Raw genomic sequence first — 27,084 nt, forward strand, 5'->3', positions numbered from 1 at the left:
ATAAGGTTAATATCCTTAGTGCTTTCCAGTGATACTCATATGTCATCATCTTGATAGCCTTTCCCATCCTGGTCACCTTCTATGTACTCTTTGGGTTATCAAGATTCTTTCATAAAGAACTGCACATAATGCTATAGTTGTTGATCTGACCAAACTGGTAATATCTTCTCCATAGACCTGGAAAATATGCCTCTTAATGCACTGTAATATTGTATCAGCTTTCCTGGACTCAACATGATTCATTCATGTTGAGGTTGTAGACCACTGAAATTCTTCAAATATTTTTTTTCAAATGAGTTAAGATGTCTCTGCTATCTTATAGTTAAAAGAATTAATGGTTTGAACCTAAGAGTAGACTCTATATGGCATTAATTTTTAATTCACATATATATATATATATATATATATATATATACATGTATATGGAGAGAAAGAGAGAGAGAGAGAGAGAGACAGACAGAGAGAGAGAGAGAGAGAGAGAGAGAGAGAGAGAGAGAGAGAGAGAGAGAGAGAGAATATGTGATTAAGGGTATGAGTTAGGGGTATTAGCAGCTAGGTGATATAGTACATAGAGTACTGTGTCTGAAGTTAGGAAGATTTATCTTCCCTAGTACAAATTTGACCTCAATCACTTACTAATTGTGTGACCCTGTTTGCCTCAGCTTCTTCATCTATAAAATGATCTGTAAAATGAACTAGAAAAGGAAGTAGCAAAGTACTCTAGAATCTTTTCCAAGAAAACCCCAAATGGGATCACGTTGAGTCAGGTATGACTGAAAACAATTTAAAACCACATTGACCTTAACAAAGAAAAGAATCATCTTTATTGTTTTTTTTCTTTTTTTAGTCATGCTAAATAAATTTCTATATTAGTCTTGTAGCAAAATGAAACACAGACCAAAAAATAAAAAAAAAAACCCAAGAAAAATAAAGTTAAAAAAGAATACTTCAATTTGTATTCAGACTCCAATAGTTCTTTCTCTGAAGGTGGATGCCTTTTTTTTTTATAAGTCCTTTGTAATTGTCTTAGATCATTGTATTGCTGAGAAAAACTAAGTCATTCACAGTTGAACATTATACAATACTGCTGTTTCTGTGAAAAATGTTCTCCTGGTTCTGCTCATTTCACTTTGCATCAGTCCTTATATGCCTTTGCAAATAAGTCTGAAAATGCCTGCTCATCATTTCTCCTAGCACAATGGTATTCCATCACAATTATTAGATTAAAGGATCATCTTTTCATCAGAGACCAAGCAAAGGAGAGAATGGGAGATGTTATTGATGAAATTCTAAGTGTAGTTATGATGGGAAACTTGCCAAAATGATTTTATTTTCTTAGTAAAAGTATGAAACTAAAAGTCCTCTGGTGATAGGGATGAGATGGTTTTGCTTAAGGTAGCTTAAGCAGAGAATATTTTGAAAGGGATAATAATTTAGAAAGTATGGTAAGAAATCACTCATAGAAAAAATGATAAAGATTGTTATATATATTAGCGAAAATCCATTTAATATGAACTTCATCATAACTTTAAAACCAGAAGGATCCAAAGAAACCACCTAGTACAGTGCCTCCATATTATAGGTATAATCCAAGTCTCAAATCCTCTGGCCCATTGGTGGAGATCAATGTCCAAAGGTGGCAAGGCAAAATTAATTAGAGAGGAGAAAAGAAAGACATTTTCTTTTTAGATCTTCAAGTTCTTTTGATTTCTGGCTTCAAGATAGAAGAGAAGTCATCCCAAACTTTTTTCAAACCTCTGAAGGGAAAAAAGACTGGAAAGAAACCGGCATGTTGAACTTGGATCATGTAACCCTCTACACTAATAACATTTAAGAGGACAGATATAATTCTCTCATGGTAGCCCCCCCCCCCCCCCATCTCTGAGAAGAACAGTCATGACCAATCTCTGACCCTAACCACCTGCTTTGTTTTCTGGCAGGAATTCATTACTGGCTCACTTGGAGAAAAGAGTAGGAGGAGGAGATGCCATTGATGTAGTTATTTCTGCCTCTCTGTGTGAGTCACAGTACAATATTCCACACAACATGTAGGGGGCAGCCTGATAATTCAGGGTGGATGACTTGAATTTGTATTAGACTCAGTCAACAATACTATGCAGCTTCTTCCAATGCCATTTAACAACAAATGAGCAGGTGAAGAGAAAATAAATGGTGAGACTAGTCAAAGACTGGGGTTTGGCAAATTATAAGCAGAGGCAATAAGACAAGGGGGCTTACAGGTTAATTATGGGGTAAAGCTTACGAAAAGAAGAAAAATAATAGGAATGATGCACTAGGAATGTCAGAATGGATGAAATGACTGAAAGTCTCTGTAAGGACAAAGTCTCTGTAAGGACAAAGAATACCAGCAAGGGTATGAATATTCCTATGGTGGCTGAATTGAAACAGACTTGAGGGAGATCAAGGGAAGATGATGGTAATTGAGGAGATTGATGAACTGGAAAGCCAGAATGATGGGGAGGGGTGTTGGAATGTATAACTGACATCTTTAAACTCAGGATAATAAAATTATAGATTTAGATCTGTATAGGACTTAAGAGACCAAAGTTACATGTAAAGATAGCTTGGGGGGGGGAGAGGGGAGAAGTCTATGGATCTGGTGCTAAACTTTTAATTTTTTTTATTTTTGTAAGACAGTGGAGTTAAGTGACTTGCCCATGGTCATACTGCTAAGTAAGTATTAAGTATCTGAGATGGGATTTGATCTCAGATCCTCCTGATTCCAGGGTCAGTGCTCCATCCTTTACATCATCTAGTTGCCTTTGCTAAACTTTTTAAGAAAGAAAAAAGAATGACCATGTAGATAAAGCAACCGAGATAATATAAGAGGATGGAACAAATATAAAGATATCTCATTTGGTGGATATTTGAAATGCTTTTGATTAGATTTGAAAGAGTTCAGGCAAATACAATTTTTACTAGCCTTTGTTAGCTTTGTTTAACCTCATAGGTTTTTTTTAATCTCTCTCAAATACGGATTCAAATGGGAAAGCCTATATGAGAGCTCTTTAAAAAACCATCAAGTCTGAATATAGATTAGAAACACTGATTAAATAAAGCATCATGGGAAATTAGAATTAGAAAGAAGGTAATACAACTCAAACTCTTCCAATACAGGAAGAGATCCCTTCTATAATATCTATGAATAACAATAATTTAGCCTTTACTTGAATGCTTCCAGGGTCAGGAAGCTTACTACTTTGTTTGGCATCCCATTTTACACCATTGGGAAACTGTTAGTAAGAAAATGCTTTCATAAATTGAGTTGAAGTGTGTTTTTTCTTTTCAGTGATTGGTGATTTTCTGCCTTCTTGATCAATATAGAATAATCTGTTCCTAGCTATGTTAAACCAATAATGGCAAAGGAAGCAATAAATGTAGACACCTCAAAGCAATTTTATTCAAATATAAAACATTTATAAAGCTTTCTTCTTTGTGACCCTCTACATGTAATTCAGTTTTTGAAAAACAGAATCCTTTCAAAGTAGCATAAAATTAAATCATGAATGTATTTAATTTGACAGCAGAAATAGTTAATCGATGTTTGAGAGACATTTCTGTCACTAAATTTACTTTTCATTAAGTTTTCTCTTGCCTTTGGCAGTCATTGTAGATGCTTTGTGTAGAAAATGTAAGTTAATAACTGATGTGTTTTAGACATTTTGGACAACCTTTTTGTACTATATTCAGCTATGTTAGTTTCATTTAATAATTTACAATTTTATTTTAAATAAATTTCACAAAATGGCACCTTAGTCGTCATTTTATAATTTGTTGCCTACATTAAATCTATAATGAAAATCTCTCCATATGTCAGCAGTTTAAAAAAAAAAACTTTGTCAGTCTCTCACTAGGTTCCCTCCCTAAATAGTTTGCCTGCTAGCCCTGTAAAAAAAGTGTGCTAGTAATTGTAAAGGAGAGTGGACAAGAGAATGTTGAGCAAGCCTACATAAATCTATTGCCATGAGTAGAATAATAATTTAGAGGTCTACAGACCACCTTAGTACCATCATTCTCATATACAAAGTAGGTACCTGCTGGTAAAAAGAACAGATCTATGCACAAACAGATGGTTGCATGGGTATCTAAGTCTTAATGACCCAAATGTATGATGCTGAAAAGCATTGCTAATCTTTTCTCAGGACCCCTGATGTCAGTATAGCTTTCTGTTATGTAGTATTGTAATGTTTTCCCATCCTGCTTATGCCCAAATATTCTCCACCATCTGCCTTAGTATCCCTAAGCACCTGCAAGCTGCTTTCAGTTGCATCTGGGATTGTGAAAAAAAAAAAGAGGGATTTTTGGCGTCTCTTCTGAATAACCTAAAGGAATTGTACCCCCCTCTTTCTCCCTTCTCTGAAGTGATCCCCACAAATAAAATGACTATTGAGTATCTGAGACAATCAGTCAGTCCATCAATCAACTTAGCATCTAATAAGTGTCTTCTGTATTGGGTGGTACAGTGGATAATAGAGCTTATGAGTATTTGGAAATACTCGGTGACTGGCAGAGCAGAACAGTGTGACCAACTTCATCAATACCATAGGCTGATTACTTGAATGGAAATTTGAGACTGAATTTGAACTCAGATCTTCATAAGAACCAGTGCTCTAAACACTGCATTACCCAATGCTTCTGAATTAAGATCATCTAATGGCAAAATGAATGTCTTATTTATTTGTAGATGGCCATTTTTTTTCCTGAGGAAAAATTGGGGGGGTATATACAGTTGTGATACTCTCTTAAAAGCAATACTCAATAAATCAGTATTTAGTAAGTAAATAAAATTTACTAACACTAATAGTACCTAACAGTACTTAGGTACTGTTTTAAGACAAAAACACTTTTCCTTCTCTCAGGGAACTTACATTCTAATGAGAGACAACATACAAATAAAGGAGAGGGAATGGAAGGCCACTCCAAAGGGAAGACAGTAGGAGAAGGGAGAATGAAAGGTGGGAAGATAGGGGAAGGGGGGGAAGAGAGAGAGATGGGAGGGGAGAGAGAGAGAGAGAGAGAGAGAGAGAGAGAGAGAGAGAGAGAGAGAGAGAGAGAGGGAGAGGGAGAGGGAGAGGGAGAGGGAGATTGAATGGAAGGTCACTTCAAAGAGAAGGCAATAGGAGAAAGGGGAAATGAAAAAGAATTGCAGAAGATACAATTTGAGCTAATCTTTGAAGGAAGGAGGTCAAGAGGAGAAGGTCATGGGTGATAAGCAGGGACAAAGCACAGAACTGGGAGATAGAATGTTGTGTTTGATGAATAGGAGCAAACATGTCTCTAGATCTTAGACCATGTGAAAGGGAATAAAATGTAAGAAGTCTGGAAAGGTAAAGAGGGACCGAGATTGTGAAAGACCAAGATTGTGAAAGACCAAAGGAGAGTTTAAATTTGATAGCAGTAGTAGGAGCCACTGAAGTTTACTGCAAAGGAAGGTGATATAGTCAGAACTTGCTTTATAAAGAAACAATTTGGCAGCTGAGTAGAGAATTCATTGGAGTGGGGAGAGACTTGAGGCAGGGTAAACAGAAGGCAACTGCAGTAGTCCAGGTGAAAAGTGATCAGAGCCTGCACCAAGATAGGGTTTCTGGGTGGAGATAAGGGCACATATCTTAGGGATGTGAAACAATAAAATTTGAGGTCTTATTAGTTATGTAGGTTGAATGAAGTGAGAGTCAAGAATGACATCAAGGTTGCCAGTCTGGCTAACTGGGAGGGTGGTAGTATCCTTGATAAAGATAGGCAAGTTTGGAAAAGAGGAGAGTTTTGAGGAAAGATAATGGACATATTGAGTTTGAGATACTCTCTGGATTATTTATATCCAAAAGGCAATTGATGATTTAGTTTTGGATCTATCTTGGAACAATGTTTATAGAGATCATTTGGAAGGAAAAGAGAAGTTGATTCAAGACAGAACCTTGACGGACACTCACAAAGGATGTCATTTGGATGAAAATCCAGCAGAGAAGACTGAGGAAATAGAAAATAGCAATGTCATGAAACCTTAAAGAAGAAAGTATTTGTGAGTTGATTCATTCCTTATAGAAACTATTGTTCATGTTTAGAATTCACAAAATCAAACTGCTTTGGTTTACCATCTTTATCCTTTGGATAAAGGATGAAGTTAAAGAATGATAGGTTTAGGAGTAATAAAGTATGGTGAAAGATTAAATGACAAAAGATTATGGTGAGACAAAGGCTTCTCAGAGTTCATATCCTAGGAAATAAAATTGCTATGGCCAGGGTTGTGCTGGAAGCTAGCTTGAACTGATGCTCCTGAGCTTATTGTGAGATTATAGTGTGAGCATTTTTACCCCAGAAATTGGAAAAATACTACAAATCAAGGCTTGATTTATTGTTTTGTTGATTACCTAGACTTAAGAAAGTAATGAGGAACATTAATAATTCAGATTAGCTTTAAGAGTGTGTTATGTGGACAATATTTTTGAAGAGCCTGTTAAATATTTAATAGCATAACCTGCTTATGGTTGAAGATAAAATCAAGGATATAGCCTTTTCTGTGAGGACTTGGGCAATTAGGATATATAGGGACTGTTAATATGAAAAATGAGGGCAGGAGTTGTTTTGGAGAGAACTGTGAGCCAAACAATGAATGCATAGAGGAAAGAAGGAGAATGTCCTGTGAATCAAAAGAAAATGACTATTGGATCTGAGTTTAGGTGATAAATTTAAGTGGTAGGAATTATTTTCTTTATGGAGTCAGTTGTGATTAAGTGACTTGCCCAGAGTCACACAGTTAGTAAATATCTGCGGCTGGATTGGAACTGAGGTCCTCCTGCTCCAGTGCTATTGTTCTATTCAGTTTGCCACCTAACCATCCCTTAGCATATGAATTTCAAATGAGAAGTTCTTGAGGGAAAGTGATAAAGGGAAAGTCTACAAGTGATAGCAGAGACCAAGGTGTATTTTACTTGGACCAATGAATTGTATGTTTGAATAAAAGAGTTGTATTAGTTGAGACCTCTAATAAAATTTTGTGAAAGATACCATGGAACATAAATACTACTGATTACCTTGGCAAGTGAAGAGGTTTATTTCACCCACAAGCTGGGCAGGTTTTGCAACATTGATTTGATTTGTCATATTTAATTGAGAAAATTTCTTCCCTTCTCTGAAATTCACTTTTCTCATCACCCAAATAAATGAATTAATTCCCCAAATCTTTCTGGTTCTGGCATTCTAAGAAAATAACTGGTAAAGAGTACACCCTTAATAAATGCTTATTGACTTTAATATTTACTTTCTAAATAATAAATTTAAAACCAAGACAACATTCTGGGGAAATGATATCTTAATTTCCTACATGTCTTGGTTTGGAATGGTTTGGAATATCAAATCATGTTTAAGAAATATGCCTTATATTATATTGTTTTTTCTTTATAATTAAAATTAATTTAGGGCTTCAGCAATTTTTTGTTGTTTCCTACTTTTTTTGCATTAGGAAATATTTTTGCTTAATTTTGATCAACTCTCTCCACCCCTATTACATCTTTATTTACATTTTTATTGGTCAGTTTTGTATTTCCTCAAGTCTACCTAACCAATTTTAGTATCATAATATCATCATGACAATTCATTCTTTATTATTATGCCTTTAGTGTTAGATCCAAGTTTCCATGTTTTTTAAAAAATATTTACTTGTTATTCCAACTACATGCAAAGATAGTTTTCAGCATTCATGTTTTGGTAAGATTTTGAGTTCCAGATTTTACTTCTTTTCCGTCCCTGCCCCCCTCCTCTTGATATCAAGTAATCTGATATTGGTTATACTTGTTTAACTATGTTAAACATATTTCCATTGTTATGAAAGAAGAAACAACAAAAAACCATGAGAGGACCAAAAAGCCCTCATAAAACATTAAATAAATTTTTTAAATGAAAAATGGTATGCTTTGGTCTGCATTCAGACTTAGTTCTTTCTGGATGTGGATGGTATTTTTCAATCACAATTACTTTAGAATTGTCTTTGATTATTGTACTACTGAGAAGAGTAAAATTCACCATAGTGTTGCTGTATGTGTGCACAATGTTCTCTTCACTTAGCATAAGTTCAGCGTAAGTCTTTCCAGGTTTTTCTGGTCTGCCCACTCATGATTTCCTTACAAAACAATAATACTCTAACACATTCATATACCACAATTTCTTCAACCATTTTCCTGATTGATGGCTATCCTTTCAATTTCCAATTCTTTGCCAGTACAAAGTGATCAGTTCTCCTTTTTAAGACTCAATTGTAACCCATCTAAGATAAATGAGCAACTGCAAATCACTCCATTTTGCCTCTTTTGCTCTTTCCTTCATTTCTTTTCTGACCTTGTCCTTTCTAAAATTCAGATTGAAAAATTGATATGGGTTGGGGTAGTGAAAGTTGATGAGGAATCTATGAATATATCATATATACATACATACATACACACACACACACATATATATAAAGAGTATACACAAACATGCATATACACACATACACACACGCACACATATATACATACATACATATATTGTTTTCAGTTATCTCTGCCTCTTCATGACTCCATTTGGATTTTCTTGGCAAAGATACTGGAATAATTTACCTTTTCCTCCCTCAGTTTATTTTAGTGGGGAAACTAAAGTAAACAAGATTAAATGACTTGCCCAAGGTCACACAGCTAATAAATGTCTGAGGCCAGATTTGAACTCAGGTCTTCCTGACTCCAAGGCTGGTGCTCTCTCCACTGTACCACCTAGCATATGTACATATAAACAGACATATGTACATATATCATATGTACAGATTAAAATCCTGCCACGATGACAAGTGGTATTTATGCATGTGTGTGTGTGTGTGTATGTTTTACACATATGTTTTACCTAAATCTATTATGTATATAGCAACTAGGTGGCCCCAGTGGATAAAGTGACAGGCCTGGAATCAGAAAGACTCCTCTTTCTATCTAATCTAACCTTAAACACTTATTAGCTCTATGACCCTGGGCAAATGACTTAATTAACCCTATTTGCCTAATCTGTAAAATGAGCTGGAGAAGGAATGGCAAATCACTTCAATATCTCTGACAAGAAAACATCAAATTAGGTTGTGAAGAGTCTGAAACAACTGGAAAAATGACTAAACACATTTATATATATGATTTATATATATGTATATGATTAAAATCTTGTCATGATGATCAGGACAAAATACAAGTGTACACATATGTGTATTTACAAACATACATATATACATGCACTCCTGTATGTATATAAGCATTTGATGTATATTTGAACTTAGCCCTCAATATCATGGCAGGGTCTTGATAATTACGTAAAGAGTAGAATAGAAACTTTTTGGGATCAAGAATTATTTTATTTATATCTCCAGTACTAACGACTACTAGTCACACTTCTTTTTTTGACTGGACCTAGAATTTCATTTGTATGGGGAATCCTAATGAAAAATCTGCCCATGCATTTCCAGAGGTAGTTTGCAATGAGAGTTATGTATGACACTGATAGGTTGAGTTATGTGCCTTATGTCAGAGATAAAACTTGAACCTGGGTCTTTCTGAATCTGATGTCCTTCTCTATCCTTTGGCATTCTGTCTTGAAAATAATAGGTGATAAATAAACATTTGTGGAATGGAATTAAATTTAAAGAGGGATTATCACCTTCCTATCTGCAATGCAATTGTTTTTAAAGTGATACACAAAATGACAATTTTATTGGCTCCATTTTATGCAAACATTAAAACTGCTATCATTTACCTTATGATTTTGCTGGAAAAGACAGTTCTGGGATTATTTTACCTACTGATGGCATTGCTTGACTGGGATTTTAGTTTTTAAAGCTCTTTTCATTTGCACTTTTCTAATTTTAATGTCATCTTACACTTCTTCCTATTTCCATAACCTATTCAGATTCACTTAATTTATTTTTGTATTTTCTGTGGCAGCTGTTCAGGATGCCATCCTAATTTAGTATCATTTTAAATTTCTTCATTTCTTTTAGGATGTAATAATGATGTTGAAGATGACCTGATCTAATATCCCTCTGGCATGATCTCAACACTTCCATCAAACTGTGTACAATGCCAATTTGTACAACTTGCTGCTTTCACTATTTTAGTCGGTTTTTATCAGTAGGACCCTCTTCATAGGCAAGCTAATTTAAATGAGTTTTTTCCAGTTGTATGTCATGAGATCATGTACAAAATGATAGCTTAAGAGATCAAGTACATGGTTTATGATGTGGTGTTTTCATCCCCTAATTTGATTATTTCCATAGAAAAAAATATTAAAAGCTCTTGGTATGATTTTTAAACAATAAATTCCTAATGTTTATTATTCTTGATTTTCTTATTCTCCAGATGGCTACACATTTTTTATAATATTTGTCCTCTTATTTTCTTAAGAATTGATTTGTGCCATTGAAAACTTTAAGCATTATTCTTGACTCTTTGTAGTTTTCTAAGCATCAAAGAATAGTTATAAGACTAACTGAGGAGGAGTGGAACATTTGGTTTTCTAGGGTAATTTAACTATTTCCATGTGTCATACTGATAATTGAAATTTGATTAGGATAAATTAATATTAAATTTAAAATTTCATATTCATTTAGTGAGAATTGCCCACTTTTTCAAAATAGGAAGTTAATTGATTGTCGTGGTATTAATTTATGAAGTGTATGCCAATAAGACAATAAGGATAAATGGAAAGGGTTATAGTACTTTGACTATTTTTAAAACGTAGAAACATCCACAAAATATTTTCAATATCTAATAATGAAGACAATGCTAGGATTCAATTTTGATTTTTTTATTTAAAGTAAGAGAGAACATATGTAAAAAAAGTAATTTCCCTTCCTCTCTTTATAAAGCATTTTTATTAGATTTTAAGCTAGTAATGGAGTGGGAAGCTGCTTTAGACATAACTATTTAAAAATGAAATACAATAATATGAAACTAATGTCTTAAATTAAGTCCTCTCAATTTGCAACTAGCAATGCTATTTAGAGGGCAAAGGAACATTATAGAATGTTAGTCTTATGACTTTTAATTTTATTTTGGTGTTCTCTGTCTCAATTTTCTTTCCTTTAGAAATTTTAAAAGCTTCCATTAAAGAAACTTGAAAGAAGTCAATACTGAATGACCATTCAGTTATTTGATTAGTACAAGCCCTGGATTCTCTGCATTCGCTTTAGAATTTGAAGACCTCTAGGGAGTGAAAGAACCTTGAGTCTAGGTCACATTATACAGAGAGTTAGTCTTTCAGGTTTTATTAAATTGTACCTTAGTTATTCACATGAAGCAGAGACTTCTCTTGTTTAACAACATGTGTTTTGTATTAATTGAGGAGATACCATTCTTGGACAGACCATTTGAAGACTTTGATGAATAAAAATTTGATATACTCTAGAGACTTCATGCTAATGGTTAGGGATTCTTTCCCCTGTAATAGGCAGGAAAAATAAGGACAGCTGTTATTCTGCCATAGGAAAAATCTGGGTAAAGGAATTTCAGTAATAGCCATTTTGGGAAACACAGAATCCCTCTCAGAGAATATAGCATTTAAAACTTAGATGGGAGATGAAAATGAGGTTTTTGAAGAAAATTTATAATAAACTACTTAGAGATTAAAATTAATTATTAATATGGGAAGAAAATGGAAAAATGGATTTTGTGTATTCTAACATGTATGACGAAAATCTAAATAAAGTTTATTGACAATGTCAGACATACTTTTTTGACTACTTGGTTAATGTGGTCACCAGCTTTTTGGGAAGCTACCAGAGACACTCAGTGCAGGTGGATAAGATGTTGGTTAACCAGAAATAATTCATTAAAGACTTGCAATGCCAGTGGAAGCAAACAGAAGGAGCAAGAATGATGTAATATAGGACAAAGTAAAAGGAAGACCCATACCTAAAGAAAAGATTGAGTATGATAGAGTTAATAAATGTTTTTTATATTACATATTAGTCAAACATTGTGCTAAGTACTGGGGATACAAAAAAGAGGCAATAAAAAAGTCCCTGTTCTTAAGAAACTTACAATCCAATGAGGGAAACAAGCAAAGAAATATATTCAGTATGGATAGAAAATAATTAAAAGATGTAACCTATATTCAGTATGAATAGAAAATAATTAAAAGATGGAAGAAACTAGAATTAAAAAGTAGTAGGTAAAGCTTCCTGTAGAAGAGGAGATTTTAGCTGAAATGTAAAGGAAGTCAATAGGTGGAGATAAGGAGGCAGAGCATTCCAGGAATAGTGAACATTAGAGAAAATTCCCCAAATCAAGAAATGGAATATCTTGTTCATGAAACAGCAAGGAAGCCAACTGAAATGAAGAATATTTGGTAGGTAGCAAAGTGTTATAAGACTACAAAGAAAGGAGGTCTTTGGATACCAAACAGATGATTTTGTATTTGATCCTAGAGGCAATACAGAACTATTGAAGCTTTTTTCCTTTTTTTTTCTTAGTGAGGAATGGATCTGTAACATAGCCAGATCTTAGCTTTAGGAAAATCATTTCATTGACTGAATGGAGGATGAATTTTAGTAGGGAGAAATTTGAGGCAGGCAGACCCACCAGCAGGCTATTGTAATAATTGAGATGTGAGGTCTTGAGCCTGTATCAAGGTGGTGGCAGTGTCAGAGGAGATAAGGAAGTGTATTTGAGAGGTAAAATCAAAGGACCTTGGCAACAGACTGTACATATTGGGTAGAAGATAGTAATAAGGAACCAAAGGTAATAGTTAGGTGATGATCTCAATGAGGATCCAGCAATGAATATTGGGAAACAGAGATCAGAAGAGTGTGATATCCTGAAAACCTTAAGAGAAGAGAATATCCAAGATCAGAGGGTAATCAGTAGTATATTCTGAGAAGTCAGGAAGACCTGAGAGTGTTACCCTCTATGCTAATAAGACAGTTAATAGTAGCAGAATGATTCCATTTTAGACATCCAGTTCAAGATATCTGAAAGGTAATTGGAGATACAAGATTAGAGGTTAGAGAGAGATTGGAGAAAAAAAACTAAATTTGAGAATCATCAACATAGAGATAGTAATTTAATCCATGAGTTAATGGGAAGCAGTAGATGGTACTAGGTCCAAAGTCAGGAAGACCTGAGTTCAAATGTAACTCAAGTCCTTATTAGCCATGTGATTCTGGGTAAATCATTTAAACTTTATTAGATTCAGTTTCATCATCTGTAAATTGGGGATAATAATCATATGTATCTCCTAGGATTTTTGTGAAGGTTAAATGAAATAATATTTCTAAAGCCCTTAGTACAGTGACTGACACAATGCCACTCTATAGAAATGTTAGTTAATATCATCATGATTGTTATTGTATTTTAACATCACCAAGTGGAGTAATGTACATGTGGATGACAAGAGGGACTAGATCATAACCTCCTGGGACATTTGGCAGGGCATGATCTCAATGAGGATCCAGAAATTAATATTGGGGAAACAGAGATCAGAAGAGTGTGATATCCTGAAAACCTTAAGAGAAGAGACTATCCAAGATCAGAGGGTGATCAGTAGTATCTTCTGAGAAGTCAGGAAGAATGGAGATTGAAAAAAAAGACCATTGAATTTGTCAATTCAGAGATCATTCATAATTGTAGAGATTAGTTATAGTAGGATGATGAGGATGGAAGCTGGATTACAAGGGGTTGAGAAGAAGGTGAGGAGTCTTGAGGAATGATGAAAAAGTTTAGAAGAGCCACTAAGTAAGATTGGAATAGAGAATTGATAAGGGAAGTATAGTGAGATTGTCTAGCAGTAGTAAAGTTTCAGTTTGTGATTGTGTAACATAAATTTGTGCTGGACCCAATCAAAAATGTTACATGATTTTATCCATATTTATTCAGCAACATATATGTAACCATCTAAGGTTGAAGCTTGACAGGGTGCAATTGATGATGTAAGGGGGCTAAGGATTCAAAGGAAGACAATGTAGAGTTGAACTGGTTAACCAAGGCATCAAGGTGAGGAAAAGAGGATATAGTGGTAAGTTAGAGTCTGGGAGAGAACTAAGGTGACAGGTGATTAGAGGTCACAGTGTAGATAAAGATATGATTTAGTGTTGGGAGACAGAGGAGGAGATGGAAAGCCAATAAACTATGGTCAGATAAAGGGATTCTGGATTTGTTGAGCATGGAGGTGGTGCATTGGTAGGGGATGGAAAGATCAATGATTTAAACATCTTTGTGATTAGTTGGGGTGGAATGGAGGAATGAGTCATGGCAAGTGAGTAGGTTGAGGAACTAGATGATTAGAGTATTAAAAGTATTAATGTGATGGGGTGGCTAGGTGGCACAGTGTATAGAGCACTGGCCTTGGAGTCATGAGTACCTGAGTTCAAATCTGGCCTCAGAAACTTAATAATTACCTAGCTATGTGGCCTTGGCCAAGCCACTTAACCCCATTGCCTTGCCAAAAAAAAAGTATTAATGTGCATGTTGAAGTTCTCTAGGAAAAGTGCAGGAGTTTGGTACTGTTAGCCAGGTACTGAACTCACTAAAGAAAAAAGGGAGTGAACTACAGATCTGTAGCCAACAGCTACCAGGGTTTTGATTGGGTGATAGATAGGAATTCATGGATATGAAAGAAGAGCTAGTGATGAAAGTGTGAAGAGAATCTAGATGTAACAATGGGAAGTCTGAAGTATTCCATTTTTTTTTTTTGCTTTGACCAGTGAATTGAGAGAATGAGTAATGTTGAGGCCAGTATTGGAAAGGGTTGGACAGGGAGACTGTTATCAGGGAAAAGCAGGATGCAGTTATAGCTAGAAAATGGAAAAAGAGGGAAAGAAAATTAGGATGAAAGGAAATTTGTTGTTATGAAATAGGTATTCCAAATGACACAATGGAAAGGGGCATTTGTTTGACATTTTGGAGTTGGAGAGTTGAGGTAGATGAAACTAGGGAATTGGGTGGTGGGGGATGGTGAACTGAATTTGGATGATGACTTACAGGGGTTCAGAATTCTTATGATGAGTATGGTATGACAATGTCTGAGAAAGTTCATTGTTGAGTGAAAGGTACCTTTCCACTTAAACCCAAAGGAGGCTGGAGATCTGACTGGAGACAAATACAACACAAGATGGAAGAATCTCAGTCAGATGGTCAGATGCGAGACACCATTTTTTATTCGTCTTTCCTCTTAAGGCTGGTGATTAGGCAGGACATGGCACAGTAGGAGATAGACAGGTCCCACTCCTTGTCAACTTTCCTCCTCTTCTTCCATCAAGCATCAGGCACAACAGGAGATGTAAAGCCTAAGGTGAAGGGAAGGTTTCTTATCTTTGCTCTAGAGGTTCTCCATATTGTGGTTGGGAGATCAAAATTACCTGTGCTAGCATAGGTGGAAGTCACTTAACTTTCTTCTAGCCACCTTCCTTCAGAGGGCATGAGCATCAGGAGATGGAAAGGCATTATTTAAAGAAGTTCATGCTTCTCTTCTCATCAGAGGCTGGTGATCAGATGGAAGGAGGAAGAAGTGGAAGTCTGTGATGGTCACAGGAAAGTCCCTTTGGGGCAGATGGAATTCAGTTAATCAGACCTTCTTGCCTCTGAGGAGCTGTGCAGCAGGAAATATGGAAAGTGCTTGTAGGGGAAGGTCTTGCTCCAATTCTGCAGAGAAGTGGAGTTGGTTAAACCGACCATGCTGGAACAGAATTCTGATAAGTCTGATGTTCCTTATGCTTGAAATGCTCTTTCTCCTCACTTGTTTCTCTTTGGTTTTTCTGATTTACTTCTAGACCCAGACTAAACTCCTTATTAAGGAGGCTTTTCCTAGTCCTCCAGCTGCTAAGTTCCAACCCTGTTTCATATTACCTTCCATCTACACTCTGTAGATACCATTTATTCTATTAGAATAATAGATGGGCTCAGTGCTTTCTTTGTTAACACTTTGTTAACACTTTCCACATTGCCTTCCACATAGTAAACATTTAGCAAATCCTTGTTGACCGACTGATTGCTCATCCACTTGATCTTCTGGTCAGACCAAACTGTTTTGAGTGGTAATGCATCATTTCCAAGAGATTTTGTAGTGTTCCAAAGCTTGATGCAACTTCTCAAAGTCATCAGTAAGCCAGAGCATTTAAAGAAACTCACAATTTACATATAATAAATTACTTTTCAACTTGGACTCTATGCTGGATCTCTTCCATCATTGGTGAACATGTTTGGCAAGTATACATTTCCTGTCTTTAATTAGATCAATCAATGACCAGAGATAGACCCACATCTAAACATAAGTCTTGATTATCTTTGAGAAACTGTAAGGTTGCTTGAAAAACTCCAGGCTTCTACCTGAAACAATAGCCCATCTTCTTAATACTATTGCTATATGGAACACACCAGTCTCCAAAGAATTTAAAATGAATGTTACATAGAGTTCAATTGAGAATCACATGGTGGATGTACAGCAACAGGTAACCAATAAGGAACTTCAATGAATAACAAGAGTAAATGATGTCATCAGGAAAATGTTGATGGGTTGGTTCTTAGCCTTCATTATGGAAGAAGACCAAAATGACAAAATGACAGTACTGTGTTAGAGACAAATTACAGTGTATCTAACTCTGGATGATCAGACCAATATGAGCCTTCTATGTTCTGTCACAAGTTGAGCACAAATAGTCCATGTGAATGCCTAAGGTATTTATTCTAAACTTACATAGCTCATGTTTCCATTAAGCTGCTTCAATTCTTCCTCATAGAGCACAGCATCCTCTCTGGAGGGCATGCCATGCTAAGTGGTTCTGTACCAGTGCCTCCCATGCTAAACTTCTTAAGAGAGACCTTCAGGATGTCCCTGTATCATTTTCTCTGATGCCCTTATGAGTGCTTTTACTGTGTGTGCTCTTCAGGAAAATGTAATAATATTTTGTCCTTAATTTTTGAAGAAGGCAATGACATCAAGTGATACATTGACAAGCACATGAATTGGATTTGAATTGCGGGGGGGGGGACTATGCTAAGTCACCAGTCTCATTTTCTCCTCCAGAATCATCTGGGTCCAGTGTCAGATATGAATTAGGATGACTGGAAATGGATACAAGGAAGAATTAAGTGACTTGCACAAGGTCACACAGTAAGAGTCAAGTGCCCAAGATCAGATTCGACCTCACATCCTTCTGAATCTAGGTCCAGTGTTCTATCCACTATTCACCTAGCTGCCTTACAGGAAAATGTATGATAAGAAGAAAAGATGGTTAAAAAGGAGGGGTGACTGTTCTAATTCATGGTATCTTTAGTATAATAGGAAAAAGTAAGGAAGGACCCCCCCCCCCGAGTGACTATAGTCACTATAGTCACTATAGTGACTTTTGGGGAGAAAAATGAACAAAATCTGCACAGTTTTAGGAGGTCTGGATGGGCATTTGTATTATTTTTTTCATTTTTAAGATTTTATTTGTTTTGAATTTTACAATTTTCTCTTAATCTTATTTCCCTTTCCACCCCCCACAGATAGCAATTTGCTGGCCTTTTATATTGTTAACATAGCATACATTGATTCAAATTGAATGTGATGACAGAGAAATCATATCCTTAAGGAAGAAAAAATAAAGTATAAGAGATAGCAGGATCAGACAATAAGATATCAGTTTTTTTCCCCTAAATTAAAGGTAATAGTCCTTGGTCTTTGTTCAAACTTTCTCTGGACACAGATGGTATTCTCCATTGCAAATAACCCCAAATTGTCCCTGATTGTTGCACTGATGGAATGAGTGAGTCCATCAAGGTTGATCATCATCCCCATGTTGCTGTTAGGGTGTACAATGTTTTTCTGGTTCTGCTCATCTCACTCAGCATCAGTTCATATAAATCCCTCCAGACTTATAATAGAACAATAGTGTTCCATGACATACATATACCACAGTTTGTTAAGCCAAACCCCAATTGAAGGACATTTACTTGATTTCCAATTCTTTGCCACTACAAACAAGGCTGCTATGAATATTTTTGTACAAGCGATGTTTTTACCCTTTTTCATCAACTCTTCCAGGGTATAGACCCAGTGGTGGTATTGCTGGATCAAAAGGTAGGCATATTTTTGTTGCCCTTTGGGCGTAATTCCAAACTGTTGTCCAGAAAGGTTGAATGAGTCCACAGCTCCACTAACAATGTATCAGTGTCCCAGATTTCCCACAACCCTTCCAACAATGATCATTGTCCTTTCTGGTCATATTGGCCAGTCTGAGAGGCATGAGGTGGTACCTCAGAGGAGCTTTGATTTGTATTTCTCTAAGACATAATGATTTAGAATAATTTTTCATATGACTATGGATTGCTTTGATTTCCTCATCTGTAAATTGCCTTTGCATATCCTTTGACCATTTGTCAATTGGGGAATGACTTTTTTTTTTTTAATTTGCCTCAGTTCTCTATATATTTTAGAAATGAGTCTTTTCACAGAAATACTATTTGTAAAGATTGTTTCCCAGTTTACTACATTTCTTTTGATCTTGGTTACAGTAGTTTTTTCAGTGCAAAAGCCTTTTAATTTAATGTAATCAAAATCATCTAGTTGGTTTTTAGTGATGTTCTCCAACTCTTCCTTGGTCATAAACTGCTTCCCTTTCCATAGCTCTGACAGATAAACTACTCCTTGATCTAGTTTGCTTATAATATGGGTTTTTTAGGTCTAAATGTTGTAACCATTTGGATCTTATCTTGGTAAAGGTATTGGTCTAATCTAAGTTTCTTCCATACTAACTTCCAATTCTCCCAGTAGTTTTTATTGAAGAGAGAGTTATCCCAATAGTTGGTCTTTTGGGTTTTATCAAACAGTAGATTAAGATAATCATTTCATGATATTGCACCTAGTCAATTCCACTGGTCCACCACTCTGTTTCTTAGCCAATAACAGGCAGTGTTAATGACTGATGCTTTACAATTTAATTTTATATCTGGTAAGGCTAAGCCACCTTCTTTTGCACTTTTTAATTGAATCCCTGGAAATTCTTGACTTTTTGTTTCTCCATATGAATTTATTTACAACTTTTTCTAACTAATTAAAGTAGTTTTTTGGAATTTTGATTGGTAGGGCACTAAACAGGTAGTTTAGTTTTGGTAGAATTGTCATTTTTTTATTATATTAGCTTGACCTATCCATGAGCAGTTGATGTTTGCCCAGTTATTTAAATCTGATTTTATTTGTGTGAGAAGTGTTTTGCAATTGTTTTCAAAAAGTTTCTGAGTTTGCTTTGGCAAATAGGCTCCCAGGTATGTTATATTGTCTGAGGTTATTTTGAATGGGATTTCTCTTTCTAGGTCTTCCTGCTGTATCTTGCCAGTCATATATAGAAAAGTTGAGGATTCATGAAGGTTTATTTTATATTCTGTGACTTTGCTAAAGTTGCTAATTGTTTCCAGTAGTTTTTTTAGATGATTTTTTTTTTTAGATTCTCTAGGTATACAAACATGTCATCTGCAAAGAGTGGGAATTTTGTTTCTTCCTTCCCAATTCTAATTCCTTCAATTTCTTTTTATTCTCTTATTGCTGAAGCTAACATTTCTAATACAATATTGAATAGTAGTGGTGATAATGGGCATCCTTGTTTTATCCCTGATCTTATTGGGAATGCCTCTAGCCTCTCCCTGCTGAATATAATGCTTGTTGATGGTTTCATATAGATACTGCTTATTATTCTAAGGAACAGTCCATTTATTCCTACACTCTCTAGTGTTTTTAGTAGGAATGGGTGCTGTATTTTGTCAAAAGCTTTTTTAGCATCTATTGATATAATATGATTTCTGATAGATTTTATTGATATAATTAATTAATTATATTGACAGTTTCCTAATATTGAACCAACTCTGCATTCCTGGGATAAATCCCACTTGGTCATAATGTATAATCCTAGTGATAACTTGTTGTAATCATTTTGCTTAGATTTTATTTAAGATTTCTGCATCTATATTCATCAGGGAGATAGGTCTATAATTTTCTTTCTCTGTTTTAACTCTTCTTGGTTTAGGAATCAGCATCATATTGGTGTCATAGAAAGAGTTAGGTAGAGTTGTGTCCTCACCTATTTTTGTTTTTCAGGTTTTTTCTAGGCAATGGGGTTAAGTGGCTTGCTCAAGGCCACACAGCAATTATTAAGTGTCTGAGTTTGAACCCAGGTGCTCCTAAATCCAGGGCGGGTGCTTTATCCATTGCACCACCTAGCTGCCCCTCCTCACCCATTTTTCAAAAGAGTTTATATAGAGTTGGAACCATTGTTTCTTAAATGTTTAACAGAATTCACTTGTGAACCCATCAGCCTCTGGAGATTTTTTTCTTAGGGAGTTCTATGATGTCTTGTTGAATTTATTTTTCTGAGATAGGGTTGTTTAAGTATTTAATCTCCTCTTCATTTAAGCTGGGAATCTTATAGTTTTGTAAATATTCGACCATTTCACTTAGATTGTCAAATTTATTGGCATAGAGTTGGGCAAAATAATTCTTCATTATTACTTTAATTTCCTCCTCCTTGGTGGCAAGTTCACCTTTTGCATTTATGGTACTAGCAATTTGATTTCTTTCACACTTCTTAAAATCAAATGGACCAGAGGTTTACCAATTTTATTGTTTCTTTCATTAAAACCAACATTGATTCTATTTATTTATTTGTTTGTTTGTTTGTTTATTTATTTTTAAGGGTTTTTTTTGCAAGGCAAATGGGGTTAAGTGGCTTGCCCAAGGTCACGTGGCTAGGTAATTATTAAGTGTCTGTGGCCAGATTTAAACTCAGGTACTCCTGACTCCAGGACCAGTACTCTGTCCATTGTGTCACGTAGCTGCCCCTCTAGTAGTTTTTTAGATGATTTTTTTGGATTCTCTAGGAATACCATCATGTCATCTGCAAAGAGTGAGAGGTTTTGTCTCTTCCTTCCCAATTCTAATTCCTTCAATTTCTTTTTCTTCTTTTATTACTGAAGCTAACATTTCTAATATACTATTGAATAGTAGTGGTGATAATGGACATTCTTATTTCCTCCCTGATCTAATTGGGAATGCCTCTAACTATCTGAATTGCATTTAATGCTTGATGATGCTTTCAGATAGATACTGTTTATTATTCCCAGGAATAATCCATTTATTCCTACACTCTCTAGTGTTTTTACTATGAATAGGTGCTGTATTTTGTCAAAAGTTTTTTCAGCATCTATTGATATAATCATATGATTTCTGCTAGGTTTGTTATTGATATAATTAATTATACTAACAGTTTTCCTAATATTGAACAAACCCTGACTTCCTGGGATAAATCCTACTTGGTCATAAGGTATTATCCTAGTGATAACTTGTAATTGTTTTGCTAAGATTTTAGCATCTCTATTCATTAGTGAGATAGGTGTATAATATTGTTTCTCTATTTTGACTCTTCCTGGTTTAGATATCGGTGCCATATTAGTGTCATAGAAAGAGTTAGGCAGAGTTCTGTCTTTACCTTTTTTTTAAAATAGTTTATATAGAATTGGAACCAATTATTCCTTATATAGAATTGGAACCAATTGTTCCTTAAATGTCTGATAGAATTCACTTGTCAATCCATCTGGCCCTGGAGATTTTTTTTTGTAGGGAGTTCCATAATGGCTTGTTGAATTTCTTTTACTGAGATAAGCTTTTTAGTACTTAATTTCCTCTAAATTTAACCTGGGCAACTTATATTTTTGTAAATATTCATCAGTTTCACTTAGATTATCAAATTTATTGGCATACAGTTGGGCAAAATAATTGAGAATTATTACTTTAATTTCCTCTTCGTTGGTGGTGAGTTCACCTTTTTCATTTATGATACTAGCAATTTCATTTTCTTCTTTCTTTTTTTAAATACTATTATCAGAGATTTATCAAATTTATTGTTTTTATTCATAAAACCAACTTTTGGTTTTATTTATTAGTTCAATAGTTTCCTTGCTTTTGATTTTATCAATTCCTCTTTTAATTTTTAGTATTTCTAATTTTACATTTAATTGGAGGTTTTTTAATTTGTTTTTTATCTTATTTTTTTAGTTGCATGTTTAGTTTATTGATTTCCTCTTTCTCTAATTTATTCATGTAAGCAATTAAAGATATAATATATCCTCTGACAACTGCCTTGGCTGTATCCCATAAGTTTTGGTATGTTGTTTCATTATTGTCATTATCTAGGATGAAATCATTAATTCTTTCTTTAATATATTGTTTCATCCACTCATTCTTTAAAATGAAGTTATTTAGTTTTCAATTAGCTATAGGTCTCTCTCTCTCTCTCTCTCTCTCTCTCTCTCTCTGGCCTATTATTGCATATGATTTTTATTGTATTATGATCTGAGAAGGATGTATTCACTATTTTGGTCTTTCTGTATTTGATTATTAGGTTTTTATGCCTTAATACATGGTCAATTGTTATGTAAGTGCCATGTACTACAGAAAAAAGAATATTCCTTTCTATCCCTATTCAATTTTCTCCAAAGGACTATCATGCTTTGGTTTTCTAACGATCTATTTACCTCCTTAACTTCCTCCTTGTTCATTTTATAGCTAGATTTATCTAAATCTGAGAGTGGGAGGTTGGGGTCTCCCACAAGTAGTGTTTTGTTGTCTATGACTTCCTGTAACTCTTTCAATTTCTTCTCCAAGATTTTGGATGCTATACCACTTGTTGCATACAAATTTAGTATTGAAATTGCTTCATTGTTTGTAGTACCTTTTAGGAAGATATAGTTTAGCTCCTTATCTCTTTTAATGAGATCTATTTTTGCAGCTGTTTTGTCTGAGATAAGGACAAAGCTGCTTTTTTTTCACTTCAGGTGAAGTAAAATATATTTTTCTCCAACCTTTTACTTTTATATGTAGCTCTGCTTCAAATGAGTTTCTTATAAGCAGCATATTGTAGGATTCTGTTTTTTTAATCCACTCTGTTATTTTCTTACCTTTTATGGGAGAGTTCATTCAATTCACATTCAAAGTTATAATTACTAACTTTTTTTTGCCCTCCATACTATCTTCCTTCTATTTGTATTGTTCCCCTTTTTTCACTTTCTCCATATTCCTCAGTATTTTTTTTTGAATACCACCACCTTCAGTGTGTTTGCCCCCTTATATCCAGCCTCCTCCCCTTTCTTTCCCTTTTCCCTTTTCCCCTTCTTTACTTCTATTTGTTCCTCTTTTCCTCTCCCCTCCCCCTTTCCCCTTTTAATACTTGAAAAGAAAGATAAGTTGCTTATCTTAACTGGGTGTGTGTATGTTAACTTTAAACCAAATCTGATGAGAATAAGATTCAGGTGGTTCTCACCTCCTCCCCTCTTCTCCTCTATTACAATAAATCCTTTGTACCTCTTTATGTAAAGTGACTTACCCCATTCTGTCTCCTCTATCCTCAGATCTCTTTTCTGTCACTCTTTGTTTTTAAATCATTTTATCAGACTCACTGTTAAGTCATGAGTGTCCATTATTTCCAGCTAAGTATATTCTCTTTAATAGCATTTCAATTCTAGAGAGTTATGAGAATCTTTCTCCCAGGTGGGGATATAGTCAGTTTCATCTTATTGGATAGCAGCTTTTTACTCTACTCCCCCCCCCCCTTTTTTTAAACCTTTTTAGATGTCTCTTGATTCTCCTTTTTGAAGTCCAAATTTTCTATTTAGCACTGGTCTTTTCATCAGGAAAAGTTGGGAGTCTCCTATTTCATCCCCCTGGAATTGAAGGCTCAGTTTTGCTGGATAGAAAATTCTTGGATGCATTCCAAGCTCCCATGCTCTTCAGAATATTACATTCTAAGCCCTTTGATCCCTTAATGTTGATTCAATCAGGTCCTGTGTAATCCTTCCTGTGGCTCCTTGGTATCTAAATTGTTTCTTTTTGGATGCTTTCAGGATTTCTTCTTTTATCTGATAATTCTGTAGTTTGGCCAAAATATTCCTTGGTGTTTTCATTTTGGGATCCCTTTCTGAAAAGGATTGATGTATTCTTTCAATAACTATTTTACGCTCTGGTTCCATGATGTCAGGGCAGTTTTCCATCACCAAACCCTGTAATATTGACTCCAGTATTTTTTTTCTCTTCAATATTTTCAAGGAGCCCAGTGGTTTTTAAGTTATCTCTTCTAGATCTATTCTCAATGTCAGTGGTTTTGCCAATGAGGTATTTTACATTTTCTTTTATGTTTTTGATTTTTTGGTTTTGTTGAATAGATTCTTGCTGTCTCATGAAGTCATTAGTTTACACAGATTCCATTCTTTTTTTTAAGAGAAGAATTTTCTACATTTTCCTTTTGCCAACTCCTTTTCCAATCAACCAATTCTATTTTTGAAGGAGTTTCCATTTGTCCAATTGAGTTTTTCTTTTTCTTTTTTCTTTTTTTAGTTTTTTTTTTTTTGCAAGGCAATGCACCTAAGTGGCTTGCCCAAGGCCACACAGCTAGGTAATTATTAAGTGTCTTGAGGTCATATTTGAACTCAGGTACTCCTGACTCCAGGGCCAGTGTGCTATCCACTATGCCACCTAGCCCCCCCCCCCCATTGAGGTTTGAGAGAATTATTTTGTTTTTACATTTGTCCAATTGCATTTTCAAGGGATTTATTTTCTTGTTGCAATATGTTGATTTTTTTTTTTTAGGATTTTGCAAGGCAAATGGGGTTAAGTGGCTTGCCCAAGGCCACACAGCTAGGTAATTATTAAGTGTCTGAGACCAGATTTGAACCCAGGTACTCCTGACTCCAGGGCTAGTGCTTTATCCACTGTGCCACCTAGCTGCCCCAAATGTGTTGATTTTTTTCTTGGGTTTCTTTTCCCAGATTTTTCAATTGATTTTTAAACTGCTTCCTGATTACTTCAAGTAAGTCTTCCTGGGCTGGAGACCAAATCATATTTTCCTCAGAATTTCTAGATCTCTCTGAGTTAGAGTCTTTGCCTCCAAGGCAATTTTCTATGGGCTCTCTTTTCCATTGGCTTTTCTTCATTTTCCTAAGATCTGGTGTTGGTGGAGGGGCTGGTTCACTGACCTTTGGTTTTGATGTCTCTAGAGGCTTTGTTCAGGGTTTAGTAACTCCAAGTGAGCCAGCTATTAGGGGGTGCTGGTTGCTTTCTTTGGGGGTGGTGATCTTGGTTTGAGGCCCTCTCCCTATAGGCCTGGTGGGTGTGGGTGGCACTGCTGGATACTGTTATCCTTGAACAGTGTGGATTGTACCCTGGGGTGAGGTAGTTAATCTCTCTATGCTCCTGAGGGAGATCTGCTGCCCACACCTGAGTCTGGGGGTGTGGGGTGGGGGAGACACCTTTGCTGTGTTTATTCTGGGAAGAGGACTTCACTGAAATGTAAGTTTGGAACCCACAGTCCTACAGACCAGCCAAACACAGTAGATCAATGTCCAGCTGCACTTTGTAGCTCTCTGTGCTGGAGCTTGCCCTCCAGCCCCACTGGAGTGCCCCAGTCCACAGCTCCCACAGTCAAAGCCCCCATGGCTGATCTTAGGTTAGTCCAGCTCTCATCCCACCCCTGTTGGTCTCTGCTCTCTGCCCCCAGCTCACCCAAGATCCCTGGAGACAGACTTTGTTGGTAGATTTTCCTAGTTTCTTTTTCTGGGTTTTGTCAATTGAATTTCTGTTAAGAGGTTATTTATGAGATAAAACCAGGAGACCTTAGCATGTTGCCTGTCTTCTCTCAACCATCTTGGTTGGAAGTTTGTCCTTCCTTCTTATCAGAAAGCAGAGGCTGACTTTTGCCTTCCTCAGTATATTGCTGGCACAAAAATGTTTCATAAAAAATTACTAATTGATAAGTCTACAAAAATAAAGCATTGAGCAAAATGTTTCCTTTTTGGTTGAAAAATCCTGAAAATTGATTTCACAGAAATTAGTTTGTAAAATTTCACATAAATTTTATACTATATATAACAATAAACATCAACTAGATTTGCAACCTGAATGTCAAATGTTATATATACCATTTAAAAAATAGACATGATGAGGTACTTTTCCCAACTGTGACCAGGGGAAGACAGTTACCTTAAATTAAGGATTGAAGATAAAGTAGACAGTTTTAATTAAGTAAAATTTTTTAAATTATTTGAATAAAATCAATAAAAAGCCTTACCAGGAGGAAAAACTGGTAAAAGTGAAAAATATATCAAATATCACTTGTAAAAATAGAATACAAAAAAAGAGATAGATTTTTAATTAATCTCAAGAGATAAAGTTGATACTTAAATTATTATTGGCTGTTTGGTGAGGTTTGGCAAGATGCTCGCTCCTATGTGTAGATGACCCTGTGATGTTTGTGGTCACTCTCAAAATGTCGTAAAGCTTTATGGAAAAGATTCATAGCCATTTAGAAAGATTTTTTTCTAACAATTCTCCCAAGAAAACTAAATGAATGAAAAAATGTATATTGTCTAGATTATGGCAGGCAGTTATCTGGACTACACATAGAAGGTTTGTATTTATGTTTGCATGTATGTTTAGTTACAAATGTAAGAATGAAAAAGATGAGTTGATCATGAAGCAAGGGAAAGAGTTAACAGGTGGGGACCTCAAGTATGTTACTAGTATCCTTTTGCTATCAAAAGAAAAGAAGATCTAAGGTCTATTAAAGTGTACCCCCTGTAGTGAATCTGAAGGAGTACCTGGACAAGAACTAAAGTGGATAAGTAGGCATAGATGAGTTGTAATTGGCCTCTGTAGGTGGAATATTCAAATTAATCAAAATGATGATGCATTTAATTAAGAATAAGAAAAAAATTTCTTGACAATTAGATTTATCTTATAATAAAAAGGGCTGGTTTCATTGTTTGCCATATTATTCTCACTTTGTTTCTCCTAATTTTGCCTCTTTTTTTAAACCTTTTTCTTCTGATAAATTGGTAGGTACTCTGAGTGTCATAGACAGTTGTTTCAGAAGTGACTCCCGTTGATAACCAGCTGTTTCCTATCTATTAAGACAAAACCCCTGTAAGGCCATGTTCAAAATCTTCTAATTTTTCTTGACAGAAGTCTTCATAATATTTAGGTGTAAGAATTCTCAGCAATGGTCATTTTTGACTTTGGTCATTTTTATTTCTTAATTCTGAACCA

The 27,084-nt window shown here is 35.2% G+C and overlaps 1 protein-coding gene across 5 annotated transcripts in view; it reads left to right on the plus strand.

The window, feature by feature from the left end:
- The window catches only part of CCDC178 (coiled-coil domain containing 178), a 674,385-nt gene that overhangs the window by 2,998 nt on the left and 644,303 nt on the right, over window positions 1–27,084 (plus strand). Inside the window, exon 1 of one of the 5 annotated variants that reach the window (XM_074201255.1) lies at window positions 14,755–14,940. The exons of 3 other annotated variants lie outside the window; for them this stretch is intronic. The gene's annotated coding sequence lies outside the window, so the exon portion shown is untranslated. Of the gene's footprint in view, window positions 1–14,754; window positions 14,941–15,122; window positions 15,313–27,084 lie in introns of those variants that run through there. One more of the 5 variants, XM_074201256.1, reaches the window with a different exon arrangement.

The sequence above is a fragment of the Macrotis lagotis genome, chromosome X (assembly GCF_037893015.1).
Source record: "Macrotis lagotis isolate mMagLag1 chromosome X, bilby.v1.9.chrom.fasta, whole genome shotgun sequence".
NCBI classification, from domain to species: Eukaryota; Metazoa; Chordata; class Mammalia; order Peramelemorphia; family Peramelidae; genus Macrotis; species Macrotis lagotis.